Source organism: Ailuropoda melanoleuca, chromosome 3 (assembly GCF_002007445.2).
Source record: "Ailuropoda melanoleuca isolate Jingjing chromosome 3, ASM200744v2, whole genome shotgun sequence".
In the NCBI taxonomy this organism is placed as follows: Eukaryota; Metazoa; Chordata; class Mammalia; order Carnivora; family Ursidae; genus Ailuropoda; species Ailuropoda melanoleuca.
This window is the reverse complement of record NC_048220.1, coordinates 46,612,445-46,626,981: the sequence shown is the minus strand read 5'-3', so window position 1 is coordinate 46,626,981 and position 14,537 is coordinate 46,612,445. Positions and strand designations below refer to the sequence as shown.

General features: G+C 45.4%; 1 long non-coding RNA gene across 1 annotated transcript in view; it reads left to right on the top strand.

Annotated features, from left to right (window-relative positions):
• The first annotated feature begins 8,835 nt into the window (after positions 1-8,835).
• The window catches only part of LOC117801510, an 81,168-nt gene continuing 75,466 nt past the window's right edge, over positions 8,836-14,537 (top strand). Inside the window, exons 1-3 of the long non-coding RNA XR_004624089.1 lie at positions 8,836-8,946; positions 9,236-9,331; positions 9,576-9,770. This is a non-coding gene — a long non-coding RNA (uncharacterized LOC117801510). The remainder of the gene's footprint in view (positions 8,947-9,235; positions 9,332-9,575; positions 9,771-14,537) is intronic.

Below are 14,537 nucleotides of genomic sequence, written 5' to 3'. Positions count from 1 at the left end.
GTGCTTCGAGGTCCTCATCCATAACACAGAGATACTAAAAGAATCTGCCTCTCGGGATTGTTGTAAGGATGAAATGTGAGTGTGTGCACCAAATTCTTAACATAGAGTTTGCCATGGAGTGAGCGCTCAGTGAACAGACCGCAGCTAGCGCGTAGGATGGCTCTGTGTTAAAAAAAAAAAAGAAAGAAAGAAAGAAAGAAAAAAAGCTGTCTTCCTGTAGGTACACACATTAGAACATAAGCTTCTTCCTCTGGCCTGGCTCAGGCTGGTGCCTGGGTTCTTATCTTGGGGAGCAGAGTCTCTCCCTCCGCCGGCCACGCGTTGGCTGGTCGCAGCCCGTGAAACTGACTGGGGAAGCTGTCACTAGATGTCAGCTACAGTGATCATGCAGCTTGGCGGTGGGGGCTACCCGGAACCGGGATTCTCCCTTCCTCCTCCGTGGGCCTTGCAGATAGATGACTGTGGGGGCCCATGTGCAGGGGGCGGGGGGCTGCCTCTCGCTTCTCAGAATCACCAGTGCTGTGCTCAGCAGACGCTCATCTTGATAAACTGCAGCGAGAACAAAGGCCTGAAGACACACTGAACGTTCCTTTTCTGAGCTTGCTACCAGCTGATCATGCTTCCTGTTTCTCTAAGAGCTTCCCTGACATAGGCGACTTGCTTCTTTCAAATTTGGTCACTGCTCTCTCGCTTTCTTCTGTGAGTCAGCGTGGCTGCCCTGGTGCACGAGTCTGTCCTCCTGGCCCCAGGCCCCAACCTCCCCAGGTAATCCCCCGAGGCCCAGAGTGGGCGGCCCTGCCCACGCGCCGCTGCCTCGGAGATGTGCACTGGGGACATGAGTCACAGCCCCGTCCTGTCCTCCCGGCTGAAACTATTCTTGGAATGCCTCTGCACGCAATGCACGCCTGCTTCCTGGACTGCATAGTCCTCTGCTCAGGGATCCGCAAATCACACTCTTCAGCCTGAGGTTCCACCCGGGGGATCTCATGGTGGTTGCCTGAAGGCAGGAAGTTTCTAAGGGAGTTCTCTTTAGGCCAGGCATCATGCCTCCTTCGTGCAGCCTCCAGGGCGCATGGGCACCTCCAGCATGGGCCTAGCAAGGAGTGTGCGTTTATGGGGGCTCAAAAGAAATCGCTCTGGAGTTCGGCATTAAATTTAGAGGAGGCTACAGTAAAATGAAAAGCCAGCATGAGCATTACAAACAGGAGATGGGGCAGGACAGATCTCTTGGGCAGATGAACCTGCGGGCTTAAACCTGGGAGGAAAGAGGCAACCGACTGGGAGAAGAGCCAGGGAGAGGTACAGTCCCTATGCCCTCTTTACAGATGAGGACAGCGAGCTGGAGCGAGGTGAAGGCCTGAGCTCAGGGTCTGCAGCCAGCAGGCAGTGAAGTACATACCGGCGTTGTCTGCCTCAGAAGCATTAACTTCTGTGGCTCAGCGTAAGAAGAGATTCTTTTTCCAGAGGATATTAGAAGGAAGTGGAGCTGAGCTTTAGTTCACTGATCCTTCTATGACATCCTGATGTGGGTCTTTCCTCTTCTGTGCTAGATCTTGACTTATGCCCAAGTGGCAGGGATCTCAGGAAAGTTCTGGTGCTGGATGCAGGTGGGGTAATCTCGCACGGGTCTTGAGTTCAGGAGTCCTAATTCCATGCTGGTGTGGCACTGGCTGAGTTGCCGAGAGAGAGAGAGAGGTTAACTTTCTGATTTTCCTTATTTGACAAAAACATGAGAACTTGAGCATGTCAAATAAAAAAAAAACTTCTGGCTAGAGAATTTTCACATTCTATGAAATAAAACCAAAAAGGAAGAAAGCTGCTCCTCGGGCAACAGGGCAGAGGATCCTGTAACAGGTTGCAGGTGGGCTGTGTCAGAGGAGCCTTGACAGTAGGCATATGAAAAGAGAAGAAGAGATGAGAAGTCCCTCTTCAAGTGGCAAACACACATAGCCTCCCAGTATGCCTGGGGGATCCCTCTGTCACTTCCTTCCCCCGATGACATGGGACAGGGAAGGGGTCCCGTGACTCACTTAACCTGGCAAGATGGTGCTGGTACAAGACACTTCCATAAATAAAGTCCGATTGGTCTTATTCTATTTCTAGGCGCAAATCTTCTCCTGAGTCTTCGACCTTCCCCAAGAGGGGCCACCTTGTAAAAGCGAAAAGCCTGCTTTTCATGTGCTGCTGTAATGGAGCTATTTGAATTAACATTCAGGAGGAGGCTTGAGTTGTCCCCTCACAGTTTGGACTGGCATAGAGCTTGGGATTGGCAGAGAAGACGTGGAGCACCTTTTTATTCTGGGATCTGAGAGGGAAAAGTTACACGCTTTTGCCATGAGGACAAACTCAGGGAGATGAGAGGATCCCCCCCAAGGCTGGCTGACCGTGGACTGGGTTACTGAGTCCTCTGCCCCCCTCCTCTCAGAGTTGTCCGAGGATGCACATCTCAGCATCTCCACATGTCCTCACCCTTAGTCCAGTAAGACCTCGGTCCAAAGAGCAAAAGACGCCTGAATTTAGAACAGTCACATCAGATTGTTATTGAGCACCTAATGAGGGCTTTCCCGGAATCTCCTCATTATAATTCTCTCAGCCTTCTTTGAGAGAGTTCTTATTACCATCCCCATTTTTTCAGACGGGGAAACAGGCATAGAAAAGCCTTTGAAATCCGTTCGATTTAAAAGCTGCTTTTTTTTTTTTTTAAAGATTTTATTTATTTATTTGCAGAGAGAGAACACAAGCACAGGGAGCAGAGGGAGAAGCTGGCTCCTTACTGAGCAGGAAGCCCGATGCAGGACTCAATCCCAGGACCCTGGGATCATGACCTGGGCCAAAGGCAGACACTTAACCGACTGAGCCACCCAGGCGCCCCTAAAAGCTGCTACTTTAACAGACTTCAACTGTGTAGCCATCTTCAATGATTACATGAAATGATGTTTAGCAAAAATGAAGCAATTCAGTCGATGATAATATCCAAACAACCAGCTCTGGTGAGGTGAAGACTGAAAAGAATGAGAGTTTTCCCACTAGGAGTGTGTGTGTGTGTGTGTGTGTGTGTGTGTGTGTACACAAAATGAAGAAAGGCAAGTACCAAAGAGAAGTGTTCATTTTCCAAGACATAAGGTTGAAATCTTTGGTGGCTAAAAAACGTTGCATTAGAAATACTAAGCTGGGGGGGAAAAGCATTTAAAACCACCAGTAACACTAAAAGAACTCAAAACCACCATACTGTTTTTGCCAAAGTCACATCAGCAGATAACTGTGCTAAAAATTGACCATTTGCTCAAAGCTAGGGACACCCAGAAACAGAAATACTCCCTGAAATACTCCCTCACCAATCCCTCCAAAATACAGAACCGGAAACTGCTTCTGCCCTGTCAGTTCAAAGTTCACATGAGGTCAGAGGTCTTCAGAGAATGAAATGCTACCCTTTGGGCATGAAAAACCATTGTAAAGGAAATTATTTAGAAAACAAAAAATGAAGGATCTGCAATTTTTCAATCCAAAATGGACTGATAAACGTTTCAGCTCATCTTGTTTAAATAATGAACATGAGAAGCCTATTGTTTAGTACTTTTCATTAAAAAATCTAGCATTTTTGAGGTTTTTTTTCCTAAAACCTCTTTTGTACTCTGAATATTCATGGATCTTTCCAGGGCCTCAATAAAAAAGAACCATGAAAAAAAAATCTTTGACATGAACCCCAAATAAAACCAGGCAGCAGTATTTTTAACTGAATTTTGAAACAAATCAAAATGGGTCTCTCCTCATAAAACTACCAGTGAGTTGTGCACCATTGGAGCTGAAACTATAGTTTTTCTAAAGCGTTGAATTAGAATAAATGAGTGCATTAATGCAATGTCTAAATTCATATTCTGATGACTGCAAGTTTCTAAGTTTCTCTCCATTTCACATTAAACATGAGAAGTCTCCATTAGTCAGTAACAAGAATTTTAACATTTACCCATCTCTTAGAGGACACAAAGCAAGGAAGATGATGAAATTCTGGAGGCGTACCCCACCCAACGTCATATCCCATGAACACTGTAGCTCTCATTTCGGACAACAGAAAGGTCCTTGCACTGGACTCCGCCCACACACTTCTGTGCAGTTACTCGGGAGAAAAGGAGCGATCGTTTCTGTGATTACCGGTCTCTCCGCAAATCCTGGAAGCAGGAGGAGCATTTGAGGGTAGCAGGGCAAGGGTCAAATTGCTTTGAGAAGAGTTTTAACCCCCTCCACTGACTTTCACCCTCTTAACCCGGAAACAGGTGAGCAGAGAAGGTAAAGCTGTTTCCTCCAGAAAAGATCATCCATATTTTAAACAGTGCTGTGGATGGAAGATGAAGAATCACAAGATTTGGAAGACTTCATTCACCTTTTAAATAGTCTTGACAGTTTGGGCAACTCGATCTCACTACGTCAGTATTCCCATCTGTAAAATGGGCGTTAATAACACCTAGCCTACCCTTACAGAGCTAATACAGAGGAGCAAAATGAGAGAGTGCACAGTGAGAGAGCGTGATAAGTGGCACAAGGCAGTCACCCTTCCAAATCCGGCACCACCTACTTCAGGGCGCTGGAGACCACATTAAATTTTATTTACTCTTTCGTGAATTAATTTCTTATTCAGCTATGTAAAATAAATTCATCTTTTTCCTGCCTTCGTTATTGTCATAAAGCCTTTAAACTCTAAACAAATCGTAATGCATCTATTTGGGAGCTCGATTTGGCTGTGCCATGGGGTATGAATATTAATAGAAAGTCCATGTTTCCAGTCTCTCTGTAAAATACGAAGAAAAGTCCTCTTAGCATTCTGCGTGAAACTCTATTGTTAAATACTTGTGTGCAATCATTAAAATAACGGGTGCGGAGATGAAGGGCAGAGAGGGCTTTTAAACCAAGCATCGCCCCCTCTCCCGCTAACTAAATGAGAAATACCAGGTGGGGGGAGTGGGAGAGAGAGCAGCTAACGTTTATGCACTCAGTTATATTCCTTTGGAAAGGTGAGCAGATTTTCGGGATTTCAGGGGGCAGAAACCGGGAAACCACCAGTCAGATCTTTTTTGTGTGTGGCTCTGTGATTTCACGCATGCACATTCCAATTCAAGAAACGCTCTTCTAAGGTGAAAACATTTAGATCACGGGTTTTTCCATTCTTCTGGATTTTCCAGGTCTCCGCTGGTCTCCAGCATCCCTGATAATCAGGAGGTCATGAGATCAGAGGAAGTCAGAGCTGCAAGGGGCATTGGAGGCTCTCCAGCCCAACCTTTTCATTTCACATACGATGGGATGAGGCCCAGAGACTGGGGAGGAGGGCCCGGATTAGGGAACATAGACTGGAAAATCTAAAAGGAACGTCTTGCCTGTAAATGATGATAGGCAGCCTTGAAATGTGTTTGTCACTATCCCGATTTGATTTTTTCCCTCAATAAGGGTAACCATTCTGTGCCTATGGCAGAAGCCCCAGAAGCTGCTGCCTCAGAGCAGACACCTCCCCTTTCCCTGCCTGCAGGCTGGAAGGGAGCCTGGAGGTGAACTGTCAGCACCTTCGGAGGGGCCTGGGCTGTTGCTTCCTAACCATAGTGAGTCCAGAGTTTGTTTGTATAAAGGGTGAGAGACTGACCAGCCTTGTGGCTCTAGCTTTTGCATTTGGGCAAGAAAAGTGTCTTGGTAAAAACAGTAAGAACAGCAGCTTGATAATGAAAGGAACAAACGGGATCCAGTCAGTGGCGAGGTTCCCTTCCAGCCCCCAACCCACACACACCCCTGCACACATTTCTGGCTTCTCAGCATTCGCCTGACAGGCTGCCTGCAGTGCTTATTTCGAAATTCCAAGTGGGAAAGTTCCATAGGACTCTATCATGTAGGCAAGCTCTCCAGTCTCGCTTTTGAAGCTGAGGGGAGCCAGAAAGAAACCGTGTAAAATTAGACAAGACAAGAGAGGAAGAGGCCCCCCTAGGCCTTCGCTCTGGCCCCTGAGGTCTGCATCCCATCTGGCAGCCAGAGCACAGCAACTACCCCGAGAGGGAGGCCCTGGGCAGCCCGCAGGCTTCCCGGAGCCCTGGGGTCTCTTGCCGCCTTCACAGTCTTTCCCTATCAGAGTCTTCTGCAGCCTGGACATGGGGGTCGTGCACGCTTGCAGCTTCCTACGTGACTGAAAAGGAAGCTGGCCTTCTTTTCAACTTCTTTTCTATGGAGAAGGCCTGCTTGGAGATAATCCTGTCCAGAAAGGTGCTGCGGAGCATAATGCATGGCTTCGAATCCTTCCACCTTTGCTCGTTGCCTTAAGACACACCCCTTCCGTTTCCACACCCCCACACAATTTTTTGAAAAAATTGGAAGGAAATTCATGTGTCCTCATAACTAAGAAGAGAGAGCACTTACAAGTGTGATGTCCGGTCTATTTTTTCTGCTTTACCTTCTATCTACTACTTTACAGGATGATTTGAGATTTGTTTTTGTGTTATAAGAAGCACGTATTTGCATGTCTCAGAATCTCTTGGTAAGTACTCACAAGTACAATTGTACATTTCCACTTGGAGAGTTAAAAGTAAGGGGCCAGCATTTAGTATAACAAACATGTATTCAGTACCTACAATTTGCTGGCACCCGTGCTAGGTCTCTGAGGTCGCACAGCTGAAAAGCACACACCTGCTGCTGATAGGCTCAGATTATTCTGTCTTCCACGCTCTGTGAGAGAACACAGAGAATTCTAATCAGTGTTTAATTCCCAAATGCCTTTTTGTTTTTTTGAGGGTTGGGGATACCTGAGTACCTGTATAAACCTATACAAGTATTAAGGATCTCAACATGGAGAAAAGAAGAGCAAATCTACTTTACCCAGCTATAACTCTTAAGCTTTGGAAATGCTCAGGTTTGAAAACTTGATGTATATATACATATACATATATAGATACAGATATATAACTTAGATACCCCCTGTGAAATGTGGGACCAAGCTCTGTTAGATATTTGGTATCTCCCAGCAAAGGAAGGGGATAAAGAGAAACCAGATCTCCGAGTCATCTTGTAGATAGGTAGATGGGGCTTGGATAAGGAATTAATGAGAAAACTCAAGAAAGAGGGCTTCAGAGGGGAGAGGGGTGGGGGATTGGGATAGGCTGGTGATGGGTATTAAGGAGGGTACATATTGCATGGTGCACTGGGTGTTATACGCAAATAATGAATCATGGAACATTGCCTCAAAAACTGGGGGTGTACTGTATGGTGAATAATATAACAAAATAAAAATTATATATATAAAAAAAAAGAAAACTCAAGAAAGCCATCATGAGACCAAAATGGAAGGATAGATCAGTGATCTTCACAGTGGAGTGTAAAAAAAAAAAAAGTATAAGATCTTCTGTTTATATTTATGCTTGTTAAAATATAAAAAAGACATTAAATTTTAAATATTGTTTAACAAATAGATTGGCAGTAGCACATTTGTGTACTGTATTTGCATATATATGTATATATATCCAAATTACTTGCTATATATGTATATATATCCAAATTACTTGCTCAACATTTATTATTAATAGGCTACATAAGCAAAAAATGTTAAGAGGCCACTGATGAATAAGAGGAAATAGGATAAAAGTTAAGGTCCAAAGCAGCATGCTCCAAATTGTGAAGTGAGGTTAGCATAAGAGAGTAAGTATCAAAGTTAGTAGCTGGGAGAACAGAAACCAGTTACTGCACAAAGGTGGTCACCGATCAGTTCCTTTCCTCTCTGTATACATATGCTGTTCTATAGCTATGCTATAGCCCATTTTTCCTCCACTTGAGTCAGGGCTTTGTGACTTTCCTTGACCGATAGAATAGAGCAGAGGTGACATCGTGGGAATTATCCCTCTGGGAAACCAGCCACAATGTGTGGGGTCTGACTACCCGAGACTGAGCTGTGGGGAAGACCAGGTTAGCCACATGGCAGAGAGAAGCCCTGTGGAGAGGCACCAAGGTACCAGACCTACGTGAAGTCCCTTGGATCTTCTAGCCCTGCCGGCCACTATCTGAACGTAGCTGAGTGGCCCTGCGGGCACCACAGAGAGCCGAAGGGCCCAGCTCTTCCCTAAATTTCAAGCCCGCAGAACTATGAAGAAAAGTAATTATTGTTAAAGCTTCTCCGTCTGAGAGTGTACTTTGTTCCACAGCAACAGATAATAAAAGTCAGGAATTAGTCCTGGGAACATACATATTTACCAACATTCCTTTTTTTATATGTTGCCACTTTAGATGGGAAAAGCAAAATTCTGACAGCCAAGAGTATGCAGTCAGTGAAATCCTAGGGGTAGAACAACCCAGAAGACAATGGGACAGCCACAGCAAATGAACAAAGTATGTTTTTTTAAAAGGTTTTATTTATTTATTTATTTGAGAGAGAGCAAGCACGAGCAGGGGGGTGAGAGGGGCAGAGGGAGAGGGAGAAGTAGCTCTCCAACTTAGCAGGGAGCCTGACTCAGGGCTCCCTCCGAGACCCAGAGATCATGCATGACCCGAGCTGAAGCCAGACACTTAACTGATTGAGCCACCCAGGCGCTCCAAGAAAGTATTGTTTTAAAAGAAAAAGTTGCAGCTGGGTACTTAAGGATTTGGATATTTTACAATAATAAATAATTATTTGCCTTTTCCTTTGGCAAAAGCTTTCTGCTTTCAATTCTTTGGGGTTCTTTGTTTCTTTAGCTATATAGGCTGGCTTATCTGTTATGCACTTCCTTATTGTTATGGCTAGAAGCCTGGGAACTACATTTCCCAGCATCCCTTGCCAGTAGTTTCAAAACACGCTGAGGACCCGAGGTACCTGCGTGATATTTTGAAGGGAGAAGAGATGTAGAAGCCACATTATTGCTCTTCTGTCAGAAGTGGGTGTCAGCGATATCAGAGTTTGCACAGAATCCCGGACATTGTCCTGTGAATCATCCACCTCAGAGCTGGAAGCAGGTGACATCACTACCAGCAGTTTCCTTTAGTCCCTGAAACTTCCTGTCTCTTAAAGCTAGCAGCATATTTGAACGCTTGTGGCTTTCTCTAACTCCTTCAGACCTCCTGGGAGTTTTGTATGCATTCAGTTCCCTGCATTAATTTTTTTTCCTGCCTGAAATACCTAGAATGGTTTCTGTTTTTCTTTACTAAATCTTCTTATGTAAATCAAAATCTCACTTCATAATGAAAATACTCAAAGTAGAATTTCTCTTTATATAATTTCTGTTTTTTCCCTAAATACCTACAGGTTTCTTTCATAAAATTTTGAACTCAAATCCATTTACATAACGGAGTGAAGTGAAATGCATATGGAAGATTATAAAATGGCAAGAAGTAATAGAAGGTATATTTGGGGCTCTAGGGGTGGGGGAAGTAAGCAATTTTTTTCCCAATTAAAGTTTTATAGGTAGGGTCATTGTCACCAGATTAGCAAACGACAGGACCCCTAGTTAAATTAGAATTTTCGATAAACGATGTGGTGGGCAGAATAATGTCCACCCCCAAATAGGTTCATCTCCTAATCCTTGGAACCCATGAATGTGTTACATGGCAAAAGGACTGAATTTCAGCTGTGATTAACCGTAAAGGCCTGGAAAGAGGAGTCGTCTCCATCATGCAGCTGGGCCCAATTAATCAGAGTCCTTAAAAGTGGAGAACCTCTGCCAACCGCCATCAGAGGGCGGTATGACTAAGGAAGGTTGGGGAGGTGCAGTGTTGCTGCCTTTCAAGATGGAGGACGGTGGCGTGCCAAGGAGTGTGGTGGGCCTCAGGAGCTGGAGAAGGTGAGAAAGTGGATTGTTCTCTAGAGTCTTTGGCAGGGATGCAGTCCTGCTGCTACAAATTTTATCCCAGTGAGAACCGTGTCAGACCGCCGACCTCTGTGACAGTAAGACAATAAACTTGCGTTGTTTTAATCCACTCACTGTGATGATTTGCTGCGGCAGCAATAGAGAATTGATACCAACAACAGGCTGTGTTTTAGTGTAAGTATGGTCTTGAGATAATTAAGACACGCTTATATTAAAACAGGGAGTTTTTTTTTTAAATTAAATTTAACTGTGAGTCTTTGTATCTTACCTGGCAACCGTATTTATAAGAAGGTGGGGCTCCAGAGCCTGTTCACAATATCAATCTTTGGCACATATGTCAATTTTTGGCACTTCCTATGTGCCAGACACTTCAAATAAGCAAGTTACCTGTTCTGTTTTTATATGCTCGTTGCAAGTCTTTGGCGTAGGTATTCCTGTGGCTATTTTTAAATGAGGTAGCTGAGTCTACACAGAATTAAACAATCTGCTTACTGCAAGTTTTAGGCCGTGAAGGAGCTGGGTTGGGGTTTGGCAGGTCTATGTGACCCCAGAACCTGTTAGGCTAAGCTACCTCCATCTGGTTGATAGGCTGTGACTCCATTTTTCATCTTGCTTTCATCACTAGAGCCCCCAAAGCCAGCCTCTGCTATCTCTTCCACATCCTCCCACCCACTCCTTCCTGCAGCCCAGGAATCTGACTTCCTCTGTACCATTGAAACTGACTTCTCAAAGGTCACTGATAACTTTCAATCAGCCACCACTTCTTAGTCCTCCTTCTCTTTGCCGTCTGTGCACCCTGTGACCATGCTGTGTTCCCCTCCGTCTCCCAAGTGTGCCTCGTCTACCCCCACTCCCCATCACCAAGCTTTTATGTTTTAATATTGAAGCGCCTCCCGCCACTCTGATTTTACTTTCTAGTGATGGCTACTGTTACATGTCAGCTTGACTGGACTAAAGGATGCCCAGATATCTGGTAAACCATGATTTCTAGGTGTCTGGGAGGATATTTCTGGAAGACGGGAGCATTTGAATCTGTAGACTGAGGAAAGGAGATAGCCCTCACTGATGCAGGTGGGATTGCCCAATCTGTTGGGGACCTGAGTAGAACAAAAAAATAGAGGAAGGGTGAATTTGCTCTCTGTTTGGGCCAGGATGTCCACCATCTTCTGCTCTTGGACATTGGCTCCTCTTTGCTCAGGCATTTGGGCTTGGACTAGAACTGTACCACCAGCTTTCCAGAGCCTCCAGCTTGCAGTCAGCAGGTCATGGACTTCTCAACCTCTATAATTATGTGAGCCAATCCTTCATAATAAATCTGTATATCTGTATATATCCTATTGGTTTGATTTGTCTAGAGAACCTGATGAATATACTTCTGTCTCCTCACTCTTCTCACCCTTTATGACGGTATGAGAGAAGCTTGGTTCTGCTCTCCCTCCCATTTTTTTTTTTTTCTATTCAAAACTCCCTTGGAAATTTCACGGTCATGGCTTCAACTTCCACCTCTAATGATCGTTTCCAAATCCTGTCCCCAGTCCTGCTTTCTCCCCAGTTCTCACTGCACGTTTGTACAAGTACCTGCTGCCCAACGCCACCCCCTCATGGTCCACCTGCCCTTCTTCCCCAGTCTGTGAAAGACCTGGGTGCTCTGAACACACAGGTTCTAAAGCTGATCTGTTTTTGATTCTTGCCTCTTTCCCTCAATGAGGGAGTGGAATAGTCAATATACGGCAAGTGTTTTGTTCTGCACGGTATCTTCAGCATGTCTTTCTTCCTCTCTGTAGCACGGTTCCTGCTCCAGGTCTTGGATACTGCCTACTGTCGCCTCAGAGGCCCTTAACTTAGCAGCCCACCAGGGAGGTCTTACTGATGTCTGGGCCCCACCCTCAGTTTCCGTGGTTCTGGGACAAGGCCCAGGTAGCAAACTTAGATGAATCTTGCCCAGGTATGTTCATTTTCTATGGCTGCTGTAACAAACTACACAGACTTAGTGGTTTAAAAGCACACGAGTTTATTCTCCACTAGTTCTGGATGCTGGAAGTCTGAAAGGAGTTTCACTGGGCCAAATTTAAGTTGTCTCTACCTCTGGAAGCACTAGAGGACAATCTATTTCCTTGGCTTTTCCATCTTCTAGAAGCCATCCCATTCCTTCATAAGTGGTCACATCATGTGTCTTTTCTCGTGCTGCCTCAGTTGTCACACTGCCTTATCCTTCTGTAAGTTCCATTTCCCTCCCCCCTCTCCCACAGGGATACTGATGATTACAGTTAGGATAAGCCAGAATAATCTCCCCATGTCGAGACCCTAAAGTAAGTCAGCAGAGTCTTTTTGGTGCATGCAAACTAACATCACAGGTTCCCAGGATGAAGCTGTGGATATATTTGGGGTCTGTCTGTCAATCACACCAGGTGATTCTAATTTGCAGTCAAGCTTAAGAACCCCTTTTAGAATGGACCAACCTTCTTCTAGGCTTCTTTTTCTAATCAGTCTTGCTCACCCTACTCCTAATATACCATCCCTATTATCACATGGCCCCTGATGAAATGCCACCAAACTCCTCCTCTGCCTTTAGAATACATCCCAAATTCCTTAGCGGAGAACACAGCCCAGTACACACAGACCTGAAGACTTGTCACCTGAGCAGGCATCTTCTACCATTCCTCTACATGAACATTTTGCTTTAGGTAAACTGCTTTTCTCAGAGAACTCCTGGCATTCTGATTGGCTTAGTTATTTTGTTTTTGCTGTTTCACTCACGTGTAAGCCTTTCCTCATCCTCCTGTGCTTACTCAGCTCTTACCCATGTGGCAAGCTCTGTTCTTCTCCACAGTCTTCCATAAGAGAGGACTACAGCCTTGGTGGCTTTAAAAAGTGACCTAGAAATGCATTTTCTCACATTTCTGGAAGTTAGGAGTCCAAAATCAAGGTGTGAGCAGGGCTGTGTCCTTCTGAACGCTGCGAGGGACGTGTCTGTTTGAAGCCTCTTTCTGTGGCTTGTAGAGGGGCTTTTTGTGTGTCTCCATATTGTCCTCTCTCTCTGGGTGTGTTTCTGCAAATTTCGCCTTAAAAGAATACTAGTCCTACTGATAAATTCGGGCCCATACTAATGACCTCATTTTAACTTAATTACCCTTATAAAGACGCTATCTCCAAATAAGAGCACATTCTGAGGCACTGGGGGTTCGGATTTCAACATAGGAATTTTTGGAAGGGGACACAATTCAACCTACAACATAGGCTATCACAGTCCTGTTTGGTTCCTGATGTCTTTAGCCTCATTTGTGACTTAGGCAAAAGGTCCCTCCTCCATCTAAATAATACAATAGTTTTTGTCCCTGCGTTTGGAAGAATAACAAACTAAACCTTAATGTGTCTTCTTAGTTGTCTTTGAACACTTAAACTGTGTGTGTGTCTGTGTGTGTATTTGTGTGTTTGTGCGTGTGTCCGTCCGTCCTTCCCAAATAGAACATGAGTTCTTCAAAGACAGCCATTGTGTCTTATTGATCTCATTATTACACTCAGGACACCTACAATAGGTACTCAGTAAGTATTTGGTGATTTCATTTCAGAAAATTTAAGAGTGTTCAGTTTGGGGTGGGGCTTGAGCAGAGATTATTTCACTCACGGGAAATGATCTAATATTGTTGTATCATTGAATGAAGGATCTCATCAGTACATTGGTTGGCGAGATTCTAAGAGCATGCTTTCAGGTGGTGAGGTGCTTAAAAGCCAGGAGCTGACCAAAGGGAAAGAGAGGGAGAGAGAAGAAAAGCAAGTATCCTGATACTCCAGCTAATTAATCTAAACACTGGGTGAGTCAAGGTTAACAGCATTTTCATCATCAGCATCATCCCTACCTCTCCCCCCCAGCAGTCCTCAGGCTGCAGGGATAGTATGGAGCTTTGGAGGACTTATCAAGCTGACGCAGGAAGCCTGAGTCGGGCGCCTCGCCAGTCCTTCTCTGGGTGCCCTTGCGCTTCCGTCTGCTTGTTCTAGTTACTCTTCTGCCCAGCAGGCAGAGAATCTCTGGTCACTTTCACCGAAGTGCTGTATGGATGACTGAGGGGGAGACTGTCAGGTTGAGAAATGTAGAGGGCCGTCTATGTAGGAGGTGTTTATCTTCTCAGCCTGAGTGTCTACAGGCTGCAACAGGCAGGGTCTCCACATCAAAAGGAGTCACCAGAGCACACAAGGGTGTCATCCCTTCAGAGAGGAGTATGTTGGAACCCTAGTAAGAAAATGAGGAAGCAGAGACTGGAACCACCTGTTTAAAAAAAAAAAAAAAAACTCCTTTACCTTGAAATAGTGTGGAACTGAAAAACCTGCATCTTTGCTGGATCATCCAGGCAGTTTCCTAGTCTCTCCTGCCCCTGCCCAGTTCTCCAGAGAGGCCACGCATCTTTCCACATCTCGTGGACATTGCTGGGCTCCAGTTCCTGCAGCTGGAGTTCCGGCTGGTTTTCTTGTGATCCCGCCCCGGTCCCACCAGCTGTCCCTTCCTGGTGTTGATGCCGGGGCAGACGCGAGCCTGTTGGGCTTCGCCCTGACTTCTGCTGCAGTGGGGGCTTTCCGTGGACTTTTTTTTTTTTTTAAACGCTGCGCCCTTGTACTTTTCAGTCCCTCTCGAGGGGAGCCTGGGCGCCCAGGACCAGCTGCGTCCTCTGCAGCAATGCGTGCGCGCTTACCAGGTCTGTGGGACGGCCAGCATTATCTGGGTCTCCTTCCTTCTTGCTGCAGCTG